Below are 16,615 nucleotides of genomic sequence, written 5' to 3' on the forward strand. Positions count from 1 at the left end.
TTTTCCACCACTCAAAAAATGTGGGACAAGAGCACTTCCTTGGCATGAACCAGGGAGTCCTTGCAGGGTGGGCTTTGCAGCAAGGCTGGAGCAGGTCATAGCTGGTATTTTGCAATAACAGAACTGAAAAAAAAATTTTTTTTTTAAAAAAGGTTTCAATAACATCTCTTGTGGCAACCATGGTGGGCTGGTGCATGTCCTAGCAGCAGGGCTCTCCTGTGGCCCCGGGGAGGTGTTTCCCCTGCTCATTCCCTCGGGCCCAACACATCTGCCTCCTCAGGAAGCTGCCCCCTTCCAGGTCCTGCTGAGGAGGGAGCTCTGAAACCTGCCACCTGCTCGGGGACCCGGCAGTACTGGGGGCCACCCTCCTCTCTCCTTGCCTCAGGCACAGCCCTGTTCTCTGAATGGAGCCAGGTAAGGCGGAGACCGGGAGCTGGGGGTGGCAGCCCCCCTCTTGGTCCTTGTGAGCCCCAGCCACACCTCCAAATGCTGGTACCCCCAGGGTAGCACCTGCCCCCGGATTGTCTACACCCCGTTCCCAAGCATCAGGGGCCTCCCACGGCCCGGAGAGGCCTCGGCTGCCCGTCGGCACAGGGCTGGGGATAAGTGGGCAGCCCCGGTGTCGAGGCGAGGTGGAGCGCGGGGGTGAATGTCTGCCCCCAGAGCGGGGCGAAAGGGCTCTCGGCTGCCCTCGGGGGAAGGGAGTGTCCCTCGCAGGGGAACAGACGGAGCGCCCTACTCTTACTCACCGACCTGCCCGCCACGTCGGGAGGAGGTTTTGCAAGTATCTGGGGAAAGGGACGGGCCCCGGGAGCGTGAGAGTGGGAGAGGAATGGTGGGGTTACATAAAGGAGGGTGGGCGAGAAGGGGAGCGGGACAGTCAGGTGTGCGCGCCCAGGCTAATCCGTAGGCGAGGGGATGGCGGAAGGGGCGCTGGGAGAGGAAACTAAACACAACCCAAATGTAGCTGTCCGGCTGGGAAGCACAGGGAAGGGGGACAGCCTCACGCTACAGCTGGTGTGGGTGCATGCATCGATGCGGGTGCCTGAAAGAGCTGGACAAAGGACAAGGAGCACCATAGCTGCACAGGCGAAAGGGTAGCGAGAGGGAAGACCTTCTTTTCGGGAGGTCTGCAGTTCCCCCTCCCGTTCCCCGCGTGCTGCTGGGGAAACCTGCGCTTTTGCTGCTTGCTAGGAGACAGCACACACAGCTCGGTGGGTGCGGGTGTGTGAGGCTTGCTAAATGGAGGCTCTTGCTGCCCTGCTGGTTGCTGCTGGGCTCGGGGAGGGAGGAGGAGAGGGAGGAGGAGGAGGGAGGGATGTGAAAGTGGGTCAGGAATGTAACTAGACTCTGCCCCCCTTGTTGTAGGCGCAGGCGGCGCTGCCTTAGCGATGGAAAGCAGGCATTTCACTGTTGATGTTCCCCAGTCCTGCCTGCTGACGGTTACTAGGGGATCCTGAAGGATGTGTTTCCCTGTGACCCTTTGAGAAGAAAAACTTAGTTGCCGCAGTAACCAAGTTTGGCTTGGATGCAATGATGCAGTAAATAGCATAGGTGAGCCTTGCTAAAAGGAGGAGGAGGAAGCTGAAACTTTATAGGCTGGATAACTTGCAGTCAGGTCAGGAAACATTTTAAAAACGTCCCAGCAAAATGTATTAGTTAAGTACACGACTTTTACATTTCCTTATGCAATAAAACTCTCAGAATTTGTCCCCTATGTATTGTAAACTAATAAGAAAACAGAGATAGAAATAAACTGCCTTAGTGATGTAGCATGAGGTTACAGAGCTCACCCACAACTCTGCAGTAGCCCTGTGCAGCCCTTTTCAATGCAAATAATTTTTGTTTGGTGGCCTGAATTTTAGAAAGTTAAGGGGTGTGAAAGAAAGTGAACGCTGACTCAAAAACTGAAGTTTGCATCCATCTTCTTTTCAGCATTGTTACTGTAGGCTAGCAGTTTTTAATATTGTTACTTAGATTAAAACAGAGAACTCATCAACCCTGCTCCTATAGGATATCTGTAAACTAAATACTTTCAAAGTGGAAAGCAAACTAAAATAACAAGCAAAAACTTTTAACTTGAGGCCCAGTTATGCATTATTTCTGCCTACTCCCTTCAGTTATTATCGTCTGATTTCTATCATCCTCTAATAGAAAAATAGGCTTTTATTCACGAGGGTGGGGAATCACTTCTCAGAGTTATAATGAAGAACTGAAAAGGAACACTGAAGACAGATGCTGTGATATATCCATTTCTTTTTCAGTTTTCTTCCAGAGTTGTGTCTTTTCTAAAACACTGGTATTCTGAAGAAAAAATGGGCTGCTATACACGAGACTGATTCTGTTCCCAGCCTGAGGATCAACAGAGAACTGAGCCGTCAAGCTTACAGATGCATCAGGAGTGAGGGGACAGCGAGTGTGTCAGTGCAGGCCACACAGCAGATAGGTATGCATCCAGTCGATGGATGAGGCTGTGTGTGTACATTTCATTAAGGGAACAAAAGTAACTGGAGCAAACTGTGCAGCTAATGCTTTTACTCCTTTGAATTATTGTCAAGGAGGTATTGGTATAAATAAACATCCCTCCAGCTTATTTCACCTCTGAAAGCTACTCACTGTTTTAATTAAAGGACATTCAAGGATGAATAATGAATGTTACTATTTCTACATTTTCCGTGAAATAATATGTCAAGCTGATTTCCCATATCATCTTCTACTAAAAGCTAAATGTAATAATAAAAGATACATGAATGTAAGCAAATTGTGGTGAAAAATAGTTAATATATTGTACCATTACTCTTGTTTTAAGAAAAAAAAAGTAGAAACCAATACTGATTTAAGTGCTATGAACCAAACAAAGCTTTTCTTAAACAGAACTCAGTGGAGGGCCTCGGTGATACCTTATAGATGAATGCAGCCCATTGCCTCCGGTCATGGAAAATATTCACACAGTCTTCATCCACAGTTTTAAGATCAATAACTGCTTCAGTATGTCATGCTTTAAACCCAACATTACTTGGTTTTGTCAACTTTCTTGGCCATGCAGAACAGTTAGTGGACAGTCTTTCATGCCACCTGCTTGCACAGGCCTATGCCGCTAAGCAGTCTTGCAGATCTGGACAGGGGGATCCCACAAGTCTCTCACATTATCAGTGAAAATGCCAGGTTAGAAAGCTTCCTCACTGGGGACTGCCACAGACAATTTTGAAGGTCCCACCTATTACCTGCATATTTTCCTGTGTGTTGAGGCAACCCAGTGGGCTGGGAAAACTAAACATTACGGAGAAGAACAATTTGTGTTAGCAACCATACCTGCACTTACTGGCAGGGAGGCTTTGTTGTTACTCTGGGGCCCTCTTTATGCTCCTCTGGACAAGCAAAGGGCACACTAAGCCTTATGGAAACAGTCACGAGAAAATCCTCCTGGGCTCAGTGTAGGAGCACGGTGTTTCCTATCTATTCCCTCCACCCCTTTCTGTGGGGATGATGTGAGGAAGGAGGTGTGGCCAGAAAGTTGCTGCTTTCTAGTTTTTTTTGGCTCTGTCAAAGGCCTTTGTATTCAAGGGTAAACGGCAGGGACCTTGACGCTGCTCTAAATTTGTATGGATGTCTTAGAGGTCCCCAGAAGGACCAGATAACATGACAAAGCATGAAGCACAGCTTAGGTATAACAGAGAATTTGACCTTCAACCTGTGGTTGCTTTGAACAGGAGTTGATAATGGCATCTCAGACCAGACCTTTACTGCCAACCTTTGGGCATGGGCTTAGTCTGCAGTGAGAGGCTAGTTAATGCACAAGTATGGAAAAAGAAACATGGGAAGGCTCCAGGTTTGATACCTGAGTCCATCTGCAAAAGTATTTTTGCTTTGTTTTTGCTTTAACTTGTACACTGGAAAATTAGGAGGGGAAAAAACCCACTCTTCAAATAGGTTTTTTCTAGCTGCATTGAGTCCCCTGGTTATTAGAGAGAAAAAGATGCATTAATTTTTACCAAATTATGTTAGCAGGCTAGTGTACATGGTTTAGTAAAATACTTACTTTCTGAGTAATTGTAGCATGTTTTGGCTTTTAAAACCATCATTTCCAAAACAGATACTAATAATTTTTAAAAATATATTAGCTCATCTCGTCTCCACCTAGCAGAGAAATTATTTTGCATCCTACTAAAGTGGCTGTCTGGCTTCAGGGGGAGGATAGATTGGACCCTTAAGATAGACTTAAAGATTTAGCCACATGCTATTTTTGAGCTTTATTTTCTTGGTTACTATCTTGTTCTTACCAGACCGAATTGCTGGAACTTCTCTGTAAACAGGATGAAACAATAGCAGCAAAGGTAGGATGCCATACCAAGCTGAATAAGGACCTCAAAGCCCATTACCATTTTAATGATGGCATTGTTAAGCAAAGTAGCCTCAAGATTAAATCCCTTTTTTCATTTAGAAAAACTAGCTATTATTGAGTGTTTTACTTTTAGCAACCAAAATACGGTAGTGTTTGGCTTTCTTTTGAAACTCATGTAGTTTCAAAGGTGTTTGCAGCTGAAGATTGTCAGCCACTCACTGTACTTACTAAACAGGTTTAAAAGCAGACACGGTTAACAGGATGTGACATAGACTTTCTTCAGCACAGTATCTGACACATCCGTGTACTTTTCTAATAACTTTGAAAAGCTCAAGCTTAGAATGCAACAGGTCTTCTTAAAGTTTGAATCCAACAAGAAAGCCTTAAGAAAGGTATATCCCACGTGTATCTTATTGAGAATTATTTCAGTGAACTTTTGCTTATCAGTATTGAAAAGATGTGTTAAAACCAGTCTGACAACTTTTTTTTCGTAACGCCATGTGCTGGAGGGCCTTGAGAAAACAGTTTTGAAACAATATCAGAGCTGAACTACTGAAATGCTTTGAACAAGAAGAATGTTCATTAAACACATTTCCCTGGTTTTTGTTGCGTCCCAAACAACGAAGGTGAGATATTTCATGATTTGCAGCCCCTTTTCTAGTGAGATGCTTCAGAAAGAGCTCAAAAGATTTGCATCTTGCAAGTAAGAACACGGTGGACTTAAAATGCTTAACCTACTCTGGTGTTTTTTCAAAATTTTAGCTGTGAATTCACTGGATCCTGTTTCAAAACATGCATATAAAAGTGTTAATTACCCACCCAGCTCCCCTTATCTTAATTCACTGTAAGTCAGCCAACACCCACGGGAGAGGCTCTGCAGTGACTGGACCATGAGAGATGCAGACATTTCGTACTTCTTTGGAAACAGTCTCTGTGGTATAATCCTGCTTTCTCTGAGTTGCTATTAACTACAACTCCTTGGAGTGAAATTAGGTTTCATTGCCCAAGGCTGTACTCTTTTGTCTCCTTCAAAAGGGCTGTGCTTCAGGTCACAGGTCTGTGCATGGGTCCTCCCACCCAAGCCCAGGGCACAGTTAGAGCGCCTGACAGATCAGCTCCTCTGCAGCCACCTCGCAGTGCTTGCTCTGCACTGAAGGTCTGAGGAGGAAAGACATGGATAAGGACTTTGCAAAGCACATTAGCTTCCTGTTTGATTCCCCCCTTTCTAACCTCAGATTTCTCTGTACTTCTCAGCACCCCTTTTTTTGATGTGTAGCAAAGCATTTCAGGTCAGAATGGGTTATTTAACACCTCTGAAAAATACAGTCTCATTGTATACAGCTTGCTCTGAAAAATCAGACTTGAGTGCCACAAAAACATAAAATAAGAAGAAATCGTAGATGTCATTTTTTGGGACATACTTCCTGACACAAAGGAAGATGCAAGCAAATAGTAGCATCATTCTACAGTGAGAGGGACTGGGTGAAGCATACCAGCTCAGACTAAAAATGAAATTTTGCTAAAGGGTAAGGGCCTTCCAGTACAGCTGATCATCAGCAGAATAATTTAAGAAAAATCAGCAAAGTGAGAGAAATGTATTACAAAAATGTCGGGCCTGACTCTGGAAATGTTTGTGAGTCATCAGGGATGCTACCCAGCAGGGAATTGTAAAGGAAGAATCTTCTTAACATCTAGGGCTGTTTTGAAGAGCTGCTGTTGATGGTACTTCCTCCTAGGCATTCCCAGGAGCTGTGTCTGTGTCTACTGTGGTAGATAATAGATGGTGGATCCTGGTATTAGCAGGACCTTTTACACATCTGCCTTGGTGTTTTCTTTGAAGTCTTGGGTAATGGCAAACTAGAGTCTCAGTAGAGATGATTTTTGCAACACAGGAAACACCTGTACACTCTTCTCAAATTATTTCTCCATGTGACAAATGCACACCAGCTCTGCTATGTCACAAGACCTTTTCACCCTAAAAGTTAAGGTCAGGAGTGACCTCACAAAAAAGCACTGGACAAGGCAAAATCTTTCCCCTAAACCTTCCCTCCTTTTGTCTTCTACTCCGTGTTCTGCCTTTCTGCCTTTTTTCCCTGTATTATTCAACCCACAGCTTGCCTTCCTAGAAGCATCAATCCATCATTCCCTATATTTATTTTTGTGTCTGTTCCTGAGTTGTCAAGGACCAGCAGATTCTTTTTTACTCCCAGTGTGCACAGCTACAGGCTGGTTTGCATTCAGAAGCTGTAGAAGTGATGCAATTTCTGCAATTTCTGAAACTTTTTCTTTAAACATGGTTATACAGCTGACACCTCTCTTCCTCGTTTAATGAGAGCCTACTCTATTTCATGCACTGAAGTGTGCACTGTTGATATAAGCAGGCCCTGAGCTGGGAGAGAGGGCTCCTGTTCCCAGCCTTTCTACATATTGCTGATTAGCTGCCCTCTCACTGCCTCACTTCCTTCAGCTGTGCAACAGCACTCACAAAACTGTCCTTTTCATTATAAAGTGATTTAAGATTCTTGATGAAGAACATGACATGATATCAGACAGTCAAAGCTGTTGGAGAAGTATTATACACAACTGTCACTCTGTGGAGAATTCTCCAATATCGTATTAGTATGCACAAAGCAGCAGAAGTTTGTTCAAGGTTAGCATCTTCTACTCTTAAGCCTGGCTAAGATAGAATAGCATCTTAGATAAGAATATATTTGTGCAGTGTAATATCATTACTGTGGTCTTCAGATCTTGTCAAGATCCTGGCAGAAGTATTTGCAATAAGGGGAAAAAAAAAAAAAGCAAGTGATTTCTCTTTTAACCCATTATTAACCTTGAGACAGTCTATATACTTACATGGAGGTAGTAAATGTCATACAAACAGTATCTCTTCTTTTGTTCTCTGAAATCAGGATGGCTTCTAATCATTTAAGTGTTGCTATTTTATTAATAAGTGCTACTGTATATCTCTTAATATTTTACAGAAAACTGACAGTAGGTGAATTACGCGGTTGTAGAATTCCTTACAGTTGGGTATATCAGCACTTCTGTAACTTTATCTTTTCTCAGAACAGGCCTCAGAAACTAGTCTTGTAGGATGTAACAAATATTGGATAATTCAGGAACAGATTTACAAGCACTTAGACCTGTCAGTTACACCATCTTATTTTCTTGCTGATGAATATGCCCAGCGAGACACTGAGGGGTTTTTTATGAGAAACTCAAAGTAACTTGGAATTAAAATCCTTCCAATTAAAAAAAAATAACTGTAATTCATTGCACTGAATCATTTAAACAACTTTGATACTAAAGGCACTGCTCCTTAACCTGGTATCTGAATTTACTAGCAGATAGTTTCAATCTTGTTTTTAAAGTAACTGAAATGCACATGCAGATTTAGGGTCCTGGATAGGGCACGAAAGCAACTCCATCTTCACTCTACTCCACCTCATCCTGTAAAAAAAAAAGTTTTCCACCAAAGCAGCATCTATATAAAGTGCACAGTAGTTGTACATGTTGTACATTTTATTAATCTGAAGCTGAGCCTTTTCATCTTTACACCATTTTACCTCCAGGTCCTGTAACAGCCTTGCACTGTGTCAGACACGTTTTCCAAAGAATGCCCCAGAAAGCACTGTGTGGGTGGTATTATAACTCTGTATATTCCTACAATGGAGCAGTGTGTCTGTGTAATGGGATTGGGAATTTTGCTTTGGAGAGTTAATGTGAATGTTACGTGATAAATAAAATGTGGAAATAAAAAGAAGGCCCCAAAGAATGGAAAGCATCGTAGTAAGCCAACATTTATCTTTCTAACTGTGGGTCCTGTGAAGTCTGCAGAAAGAGTTTATGGATGAGACACGACTGGCAGAGAACATGCAGCACTGTTGCTAAGAGCAGATCACCAGAACCCTGCAGAATCACAGAACGCGTGGCTATTCAACATTTAAGTTAATAACTCATAGAACCTTGTGATATTCACATGCATTTGGCAAACATCTAATATTACTGGACTGTTTAAAGATGTTTGCAGGTCACATTTACAAGTGGATGTCTGTTATGCAGTATTATTAACACCTCTTTTTGCTGTTGTTGGCACACTAACCCCTTCCCACTGTACCAGGAAACTGTATTCCATTCACAGATAGCTGACTCCATCCTCTAATTTTTCATGCAAACAGGCTATAGCAGAACATCCCTTTAGGAGTTCTTTTTGTTATCCTGTGTAGAAATCATTATGGGTGCTTGATAATCAAAGAAAACCTTACTAAACATACAATTTATCAAATTATCTTTATAAACAGCTCTTATGTCACTCTTCTTTAAACAAGAGTGACATAAGAGAAAAACCTATTTCTTCATTATATTGTGTGTATTCCTGAAAGCCTTTTCTTTTATGTTCACAGCAATCTTCCTATCTCCCTTTAATCACAGTGGCCTCCACCACTTTTTCCAGCTGTTTAGAATTCATTGGGAAGAATTTCCCTTGTTTTCTTAGTAGTAGTTTTTGAAGTGCCTCAACATGCTGCAGCATATTTTACAAACAGTAGAGGATTTTAAATGAATAATTCTTACCAAGTTTCACTTTTAAATTAACTTCCTAGTATTATTCATAGAAAAGGCTGTTGGTAACTAGATTTGCTCTGGAATTTTTACACAAACTTCTGAAACTAAATTTTACTTTTACATCCTGAATTTTTCACTTATATGTCTGAGTGCTGATTAAGCCCTCCTTGGGAGGGTTTGAGTCAAAGTGACTCGTTCAATATCCCAGTGGACTGGGCAGTTACCTGAGATGCAGGAAAATGTCTTCATTCATTTTCATCCTATTTTCATCAGAGATCACACAAATAGTTATATGCATTATGCTATTAATTTTTAAAATGGGATGAGTGTAGTTCAGCATCTAATTCATACTCACCTGCTTAAGTTTCAGGGTTGCTCAGCAGCCATAGACGCAACAAATGCGCTCAACATGTCTGAAAACCAGGCTATGTAGGTGCCTAGAAAATACAGAATCAAATAACTAAGTACAGGCATCCTAACTGGAAAAAAAATAACCTTTTTTTTTTTTAATTTATTGAATATGGGCAAAGTACTGGTTCCTAGCAGAAACAGAGCATATAACTTAATGGATCTCATGCTCATTCAGATGTGGCAGATCTGACATGTACGTTTATGATGTCTGGCAAATGTAATTATTTTTCTATTTAAAAACTAAAATGTAGTTACTAATCCAGTAGTCTGATTTTACACATTTGTTTCACTTTTTAAATTCTAAAAAAGGTAGTAATATGTTCCCTAAATTTTGGGGAGAAACAGCTTGTAGTGTGACATGATGTATTTTACTGATCCTGGAAGGTTAGTTTAGGCCCTCCTAATTACATGAAATTCCCTCTTCTCACATAGCCCTGGGATAATTGGATTGTATGGCATTCCAAAGCCTTTGGGATGCTAAAATAATCATGCATTAACCCTATAAACATAATTCTGCTTTGATGTTCTCACTACTAGCTGCTAGCTGAATAATTACAGTTCCCTTGTGATCAACTTTCATATGATAAGAGTGATAGCAATGATAAAGAGGATGAAAAAAGTTGCAAGTTTTTAGTTCTTACAAAGAAGGGACATCAATTTATGGGAACTGATGTCGAGCAGGCCATGCAATTAAAGATTTTGGTCCCTGTTTCATTACTGGAGGAAAGTGGGGCTTGCACTGAATTGTGGGGAGCAGCCACAGGAACTGGTTGTGGCTTTCTGGCTGAGATAACTTTATGCTGTTCCCTTTGGCAAATCCTTGTCTTATAAATTCCTCAACGCTTTGTTCAAAGTACAGCTGTGTTTCAATAATAACTTATTTCTGTATAATTCCAAGTTCAGTGGTTTTTGTTACATACACTACTAACATTTTCACACGAGTACTCCAGCTGTACAGCAGTTCTCTGCAGTCAGCACTAGCCTAAAATCATGCCAGGAACTATCTGTATTAGGTTCCATGTTACCAAACTTTTGTATACTGAACTATGATACACTATCCCCATCTTACTTTCTCTTCATTCCACTGTTGTCCCAGCTCTCGAAAACTCACCATTTTTATGGCAACTTAGCATCAATTTACTGCCACAAGATTTTGCTGTTGTTCCTATTTACACACTATATTATTGCAGTACCAAGTTTTGCAAGAGCTGTCCGTTTCCAGATAGGAAATCTGAGCCCGCTCATTCTTTGCCAGCGTGGTTGGGTAATGTGTTCATCATAGGACAGGACTAAGGATACCAGCTCTACTGAATCAGCACATGAAAGCAGGCACAAGGAATATTTCCTCTCTTTTTCTGTGTCAGTATCCTGGAGTCTAGACCAGAAACATCACCCGTGGATTTGTCTTTGAGATTATCCCAAGAAAAGTATATGGACTGCAGTGAATTGTGTCCGCTGGCTCATGGGTCAGGGATCAACACAGAAACATCAAGCAGGGTTTTTACTGATTAAGTCTGTGCCCAGAGAATGACCAACTACATCTTCTGAGGTGAATCATTCCCATTTATAGCAGAAACCACAGTTCAGAATTTCAGGTCACTTAGGAGACTATTTGCTACTCAGTTCTTGATTACATATAAGTATAGCCATAGCAAAACTCCTATAAATACCAGATAAAAATAAACAGGAAACAAAAGCAAGCTTACTTTTCAGTCAGAGAGAGCTCTCATGCAACTTTCTAGCCTTGTTTAGCATGTGTGTATGTGCATGCAGGGGGATAAGCAATTGTGGAGGACATCAGCATCCTTCAACAGATGGTATTTTTACATGTAGACCACTGCTCAGGAGGCTCTAAGGTGAATCGATGACATTCATTTTTATGTGTATTTTAAATCAGGCTTTACATCCAGATCTCAAGAGGTAAGAAGAGAGTGCTCCAATCTACTGTGCTACTGGGCACCTTAGCAGTGTTCTCCTGAGCCCTTCTCTTGGATTGTCTGCTGTATAACTCTTATTCTAGTGACATTAGGCTCTACCCTCAGGCCTTTTCTTGTTGTTTTTGTTTGTTTGTTTGTTTTGTTTCTTTGCTTTTAACCATTTCAAAAATCATTTTGCTGAACTATTCAGGCTGCTCATTTGCACTTTAAGAATTACCTTTAGCCACTTTTGTAAGGGAAAGGACATAGAAGAAAACAAAACCTAATGAAACAAACTCAGAAGATGTACGTGAAGTGAGTACATAAGATTGTTCAGAAAATTGAGAACATCTTATTTGCAGTTGCCATTTAATCAAAATTCGTACCTGAGAAGATTATTTCACTGGTGAGTTTAGAGAGCCACTGCAGTCTATTATCACTTCACAAGAGATTGCAGGAAAAATTTTGCATTACTGTTAGAATTTCAGGATATTTTCATAGACATTAATACCAAGCAATTTAATCCTTTGCCGTAAACACTGACTGCAAGCTGAAAATTTGGAGTTTAAATGTCTTCTGCCCTTTCTAGTTACTTGGAGTTCTTTTGAGGAGGAGGCTGATGTCTGTGACCTGTTCTTAGAAATCATTTGTTTCAAGAGTTGAGATTTCCATTAGGTGAATCATTTTGGGTAACAGCTTTCTTGCGCTCGTTTTGATAAGAGTGGTTTAGGGTTTTTTTCCTTTTCAAGTTTCATTTTAGTTAGAGCACAGTCCCATCTGACCACTGAAGTAATTGAAAACAAAAAAAAAAAAAAAAAGAAGTTTAGTAGCACTTTTACCTTACCTACCAAATCTTTTCTCTCTAGATGCTCATTAAGAGAGTTTTCACCTTCCTTGCACTGCACAGAAGTAAAGGAGATGATGGAACATATTATCTATTATCCAAGTTGAAGACAGGAATGCAGAAAAATGTATTGAGAATACTTTATTCTGAAGAATCCTTTATTTTAAAACAAGTGAATGTGGAGTGACAAATGAAGGTTTAAGTGTCAATATTAGGAATTAAATGCTCTTATACACATTGTCCTAATATTCAGACACTTTGCAATTATTGAGTTTTCTTTTTGTAGAAGCAAATACTTTCTTATATGAAAGCTTGGGTCCACTTCTTCTGCCAGGAAAAACCTTCTGCTGACAGTTTTTGCTGTGGTTGTGGAAGTCATAATGTCAGTAGAAGAATTCCTTCTACCTTTCTTAATCATGTCTCCATTATGGACAATCAGCTAATACAGCATAGCTGTTTTGACAAGCAAAGAGCTCTACTGGTGTAGTTATGCCCCTATGTGCTGCAGCAGAGTATATCTACCCCCGAGACAATTTACATCAGCAAAACCGTACTTTTGCCAGTGTGGCTTGTCTGAATAACACAAGCTGTGCTGGTGAAAGTATGGTTCTGACTGAATAACTCTAAACATTCACTGTTTTTGGTATCGTAGCTCAGTTTTCACCTCAGTTGCAAATCATATCCCTTTGTACATCTGACCAGTGTGAGTATGCCTGCAGAACTGTATGGCATAGACCTGTCCCAACACAATTTTGCTTCTGGTTTAAGGAGGCACAAAGCTCAATTTAAGCAGGTACAAAAGCATAAGTGACTCTCTTCATGCTCATTTACCTGAGCCCTACCATTTTCTTCTGCTTCCCCCTTGACTCTTTGCCTACTGCATCCACTGGCCATTTTTTCCTGGTAGTTCGGTTCCTCTCTACTCTTCCCCAAATCCTGTCACTGCAGCCTCCCCCGAGTAATGTTAATCTCTGCCCTTGAAAATTTTCCTGCTTTTTCCTTTCCTGCAGGATAACTGCTTCCTTGCATGCTTTCTTCTTGACTGCTGCCTCACTTCCTATTTCTTTGCTTCTCTGCTGCTTGCTGGCCCTCTCTACCTATTTTCTGCTACTTCATGGGTGCATCTCAAAGCATTGTCTACTGTATTTTCCCTGGGCTGGTTGGGATTTCCTTCTTCCCATCCCCTTTTCTACTTGCACTCTTTAAGATAAAATTAGCTGTGCTATGAAGTTAAGAAAAAAAAATGTAGGCTGGAAAAATCATCCCAATAGCAAACCCTGCAAGAGTATGGACCAAGCTCCCAACAGTAGCTGTCAAATCCTCCATAACTGAGGATACTTAAAACAAAACCAAGACCATACAGAAAAGTAAACTGCATAGAGAAATACCGTGGCAGCCTCAGGGAATGAACAGCAGGCATCTTCCATTTCTAGCCTATAACACTGAAAGATAGTAAGTGATGCTTCAGCTGGATATTGCTGCCTTCCTTTAGCTGCTGATGTTGCCACTGGTGCTACTGCAGCCCTTTGAACAACTGAACATGAAGAAGCTGCTGTTAACATGAGCATTTATTTTATTTGTGAGAGGTTTCAGAATCCACTCTCCCTAGCAAATGGGACAGGGGAAGCACACAGCTGGCTTACTACTTGCCTTCAGGAGGGAAAATAATCACATTTAAGCCAACAATCAATTAGGTGTGAGAGGCTGGGTGGTCAATAAGAATGAAACATGTCATGTTCAGTACCAAATCACAAGCTGGGCATTAAACACTAACTTCTTTTTGCACACCTGTGTTTTTTGCATTACCTGGGCAACAACGCAGAGTTTTAAAACAAGTGAAAGTATTGCAGCGGGTGGTTTTGCTTACTGTTGTTCTTTTTCCCACTCTGTCTCTAAATAGACACACTTGCACACAGGTTATACAACCTGTTTCTGAGGTGCAGATTAGTGAACACAGAACTGCTTTAAAATGTAAATGTCAAACATCTGCCTGTTAGTTTTTTCATGCTATCTTTTTAAACAGTCTAAGTAGGCTGTGCTGTTCCAAAATCTGCTAACTAATTAAATCTGCAGGAGGGAATCTTACTTGTAGTCATTTAAAACATACTATTTTTAAATCCTTCTCTTTTAAGAATGTTCATTACTAAAACTGTATTAACACTCTTTTGTGCCTCTAGTGTTTCTTTTGGTTACAAGGCTTATTATCAGTTGATTATCCCTTTAGCCATTATCTATAGTTATGACTTTATATCTTGAAAGAATAGGTTTAGGTTGGTGAACTTCCCTAAAAAGGATTTAGAAACACTGGTTATTGCTACAATAGTATAGGGGAATAGTTTTTGCTACTTTTCACATCCTGAAAACCAGAGCTGGGGAAAGGGACTAGTTCATCAAGCTTGTCCAGTCCCAGCAGCAGGGCTGCTCTGCATTGCATCCATCAGCTGGAGACTCCCACAGTGAAAGGAGAGAAGGAATAGGACTAGCAATTATTGCAGCCAGAGACTTTAAGCAGTTCTGCAACATGCCCTACAGGTTGTGATCTGGGGGGGGGGGGGAAGTGGTGTGGGTTTCAGAAATACTGTCTCTGTATTTCCAGATGAGTCCTTTGTCAAAAGGTAGTCTTGTGAGTCAGCTCAAGGTCAGTTTTCCACTGCTGAAATGTCTTAGAGCAAACAGAGAGCAAATACTTACACTTGATCTTTTATTTTTGCTGTTTGTTATCACTAAATGTCTACTGAGAAGAATCGCACAGCAGAGTGGCTGACTTTGTGCCCGAAGAACTACACTGGGATTTGGGGAGAAATACTGGTTTTAATTCCAGCCTTGCCACTACCAGGCTGTTGTGATGTGAAGGAAATTGCTTAAGCACACTGGGATACCTCAGCTTTTCTTTCCCACTGTGAAGGCTAATGTTAAGATAAATTTGGACTGAAACTTTGGCCTTGACTTTCTGATCATCCAAAGCTGCCCTTGGATATAGTGGGTGGGGTTGCTGCAGGAGCAAGTTCCACCACTCCCTCGCTCCCCAGCAGCCCGATTTCCAGAGGCCAAGGTACTTGAGCACGGTGGTGCATCACATTTCCCTCAGTGGGGAAAACGGGAATGCTGTATGATGCCGTGTCATCAGACAAATGCTCTGAGAGGGTTTGCAGCTGGTCTTACGTGATGTGCTTTTCTGCGTGGTTTTCCGATACACAAATTCACCAAGTTTAATTTTCCAAGCAATTTATAGGAAATATATTTAGTTAAACTTTTTCCCTTTTGTTCTGTATAATTCTCTGCCTCTGTGGTGGTCACACTTGTCAGTTCTGCATTAGTATATAAGGGATTTTTGATCCAAGAAACCTGTGTCTCAGTTGAAGGAAAAAACCCACTAAAGCAAAGCAAAACCTCAACCCATGAGAAGACTCAGCAGTAGCATGTTTGTTCATTTAAAGAAATAACTGGTTGAAACATAAAGGAAATTTAAGCATTTCTTTGGGTCTTAGGTTTTATAAAGACTTATTTCTCAAAGCCCTCAGGGCTGTATTCTCTGATCCTCCAAGCAGGCTTTGCCCTGCATTAGTATGTCATCTGAGTTCTGCCTCTTGACACGAGTGAGGACATCAGGAAAAGGATGGCAGTGAGAGGACTCTGTATGCTATGCAGGCAGGCATAAGCTCAGGCAGGGCATGGGGCTTCCGATGCCTCTGACATCCTCTGTGGCTGGACAGCCACACTACAGGGTGAGGGAGCTGGGGCCTGGCAGCTGCCCTCACCCAGCAGTCATGAGGTGTTAGAAAGTCAGGGTCCAACCCTGCCTCTTACAGCAAATGAAATATTCCTGGTTAGTAAGAGAACTGCCTCACTCAGAACTGTTTTGGCTGAAAGGGTTGTGTAAGTTTACAAGAAATTAAAGTAACTTCTAAATACCATGATCTAAGGCAGAGAACATTGATAATGTCAAATAAGATGGGGGAAGGGGGAAAGATTTTCTAGCTAACCTTTAACTCCTCTTTTACTGCCAATGTTAGCTTTAGTCTCCATGCTTTAAGACATCCTCAAATTGCAGCCTTCATATAAGCTACACATCCTGTTTTTCTTCTCTCCTTGAATACCTTTAATCAGCATCTCTGATATTTGAATTGTGGGTGGGGGCTGAGTTGTCCTTTTCTTGGGACCACAGCAGGTGGCTTTTATGTCACCCAGTGGTGTTAATGAATTTGATAACACACTAAACACCTTCACAAAACTATTGTTTTTATTTCTACTATTGCTCATTGTATTTAACATCACAGTGTAGGATTAGAGAGCTATGCGAGGGTTATATAGAAACTAGAGAAAGTCTTGCCCCTTAGTGTGTTTATCATCACTATTAAGTATTGATATCACAATACCCAGAAACTGGATATTGTATAGAAACTGACTAGTCCTAGGAGAAAAAAGACTTACTACTTAAACTGTTATAGAGTGGTCACAGGAGATGGGCTAAACCACAGTAATGTAGATGGTAGAAATTGTAGTTATGAAAATCATGTAAGCCATGTAGTAACATTCTGG

At 41.3% G+C, this 16,615-nt stretch overlaps 1 long non-coding RNA gene across 1 annotated transcript; it reads left to right on the forward strand.

The window, feature by feature from the left end:
• Positions 1–180: 180 nt before the first annotated feature.
• LOC116785754 lies at positions 181–2,670 on the forward strand. Its single transcript, XR_004356701.1, has 3 exons — positions 181–414; positions 1,369–1,554; positions 2,265–2,670. It is a non-coding gene; the product is annotated as an uncharacterized LOC116785754 (long non-coding RNA).
• Positions 2,671–16,615: the final 13,945 nt, after the last annotated feature.

This window comes from Chiroxiphia lanceolata, chromosome 1, assembly GCF_009829145.1.
Source record: "Chiroxiphia lanceolata isolate bChiLan1 chromosome 1, bChiLan1.pri, whole genome shotgun sequence".
NCBI classification, from domain to species: Eukaryota; Metazoa; Chordata; class Aves; order Passeriformes; family Pipridae; genus Chiroxiphia; species Chiroxiphia lanceolata.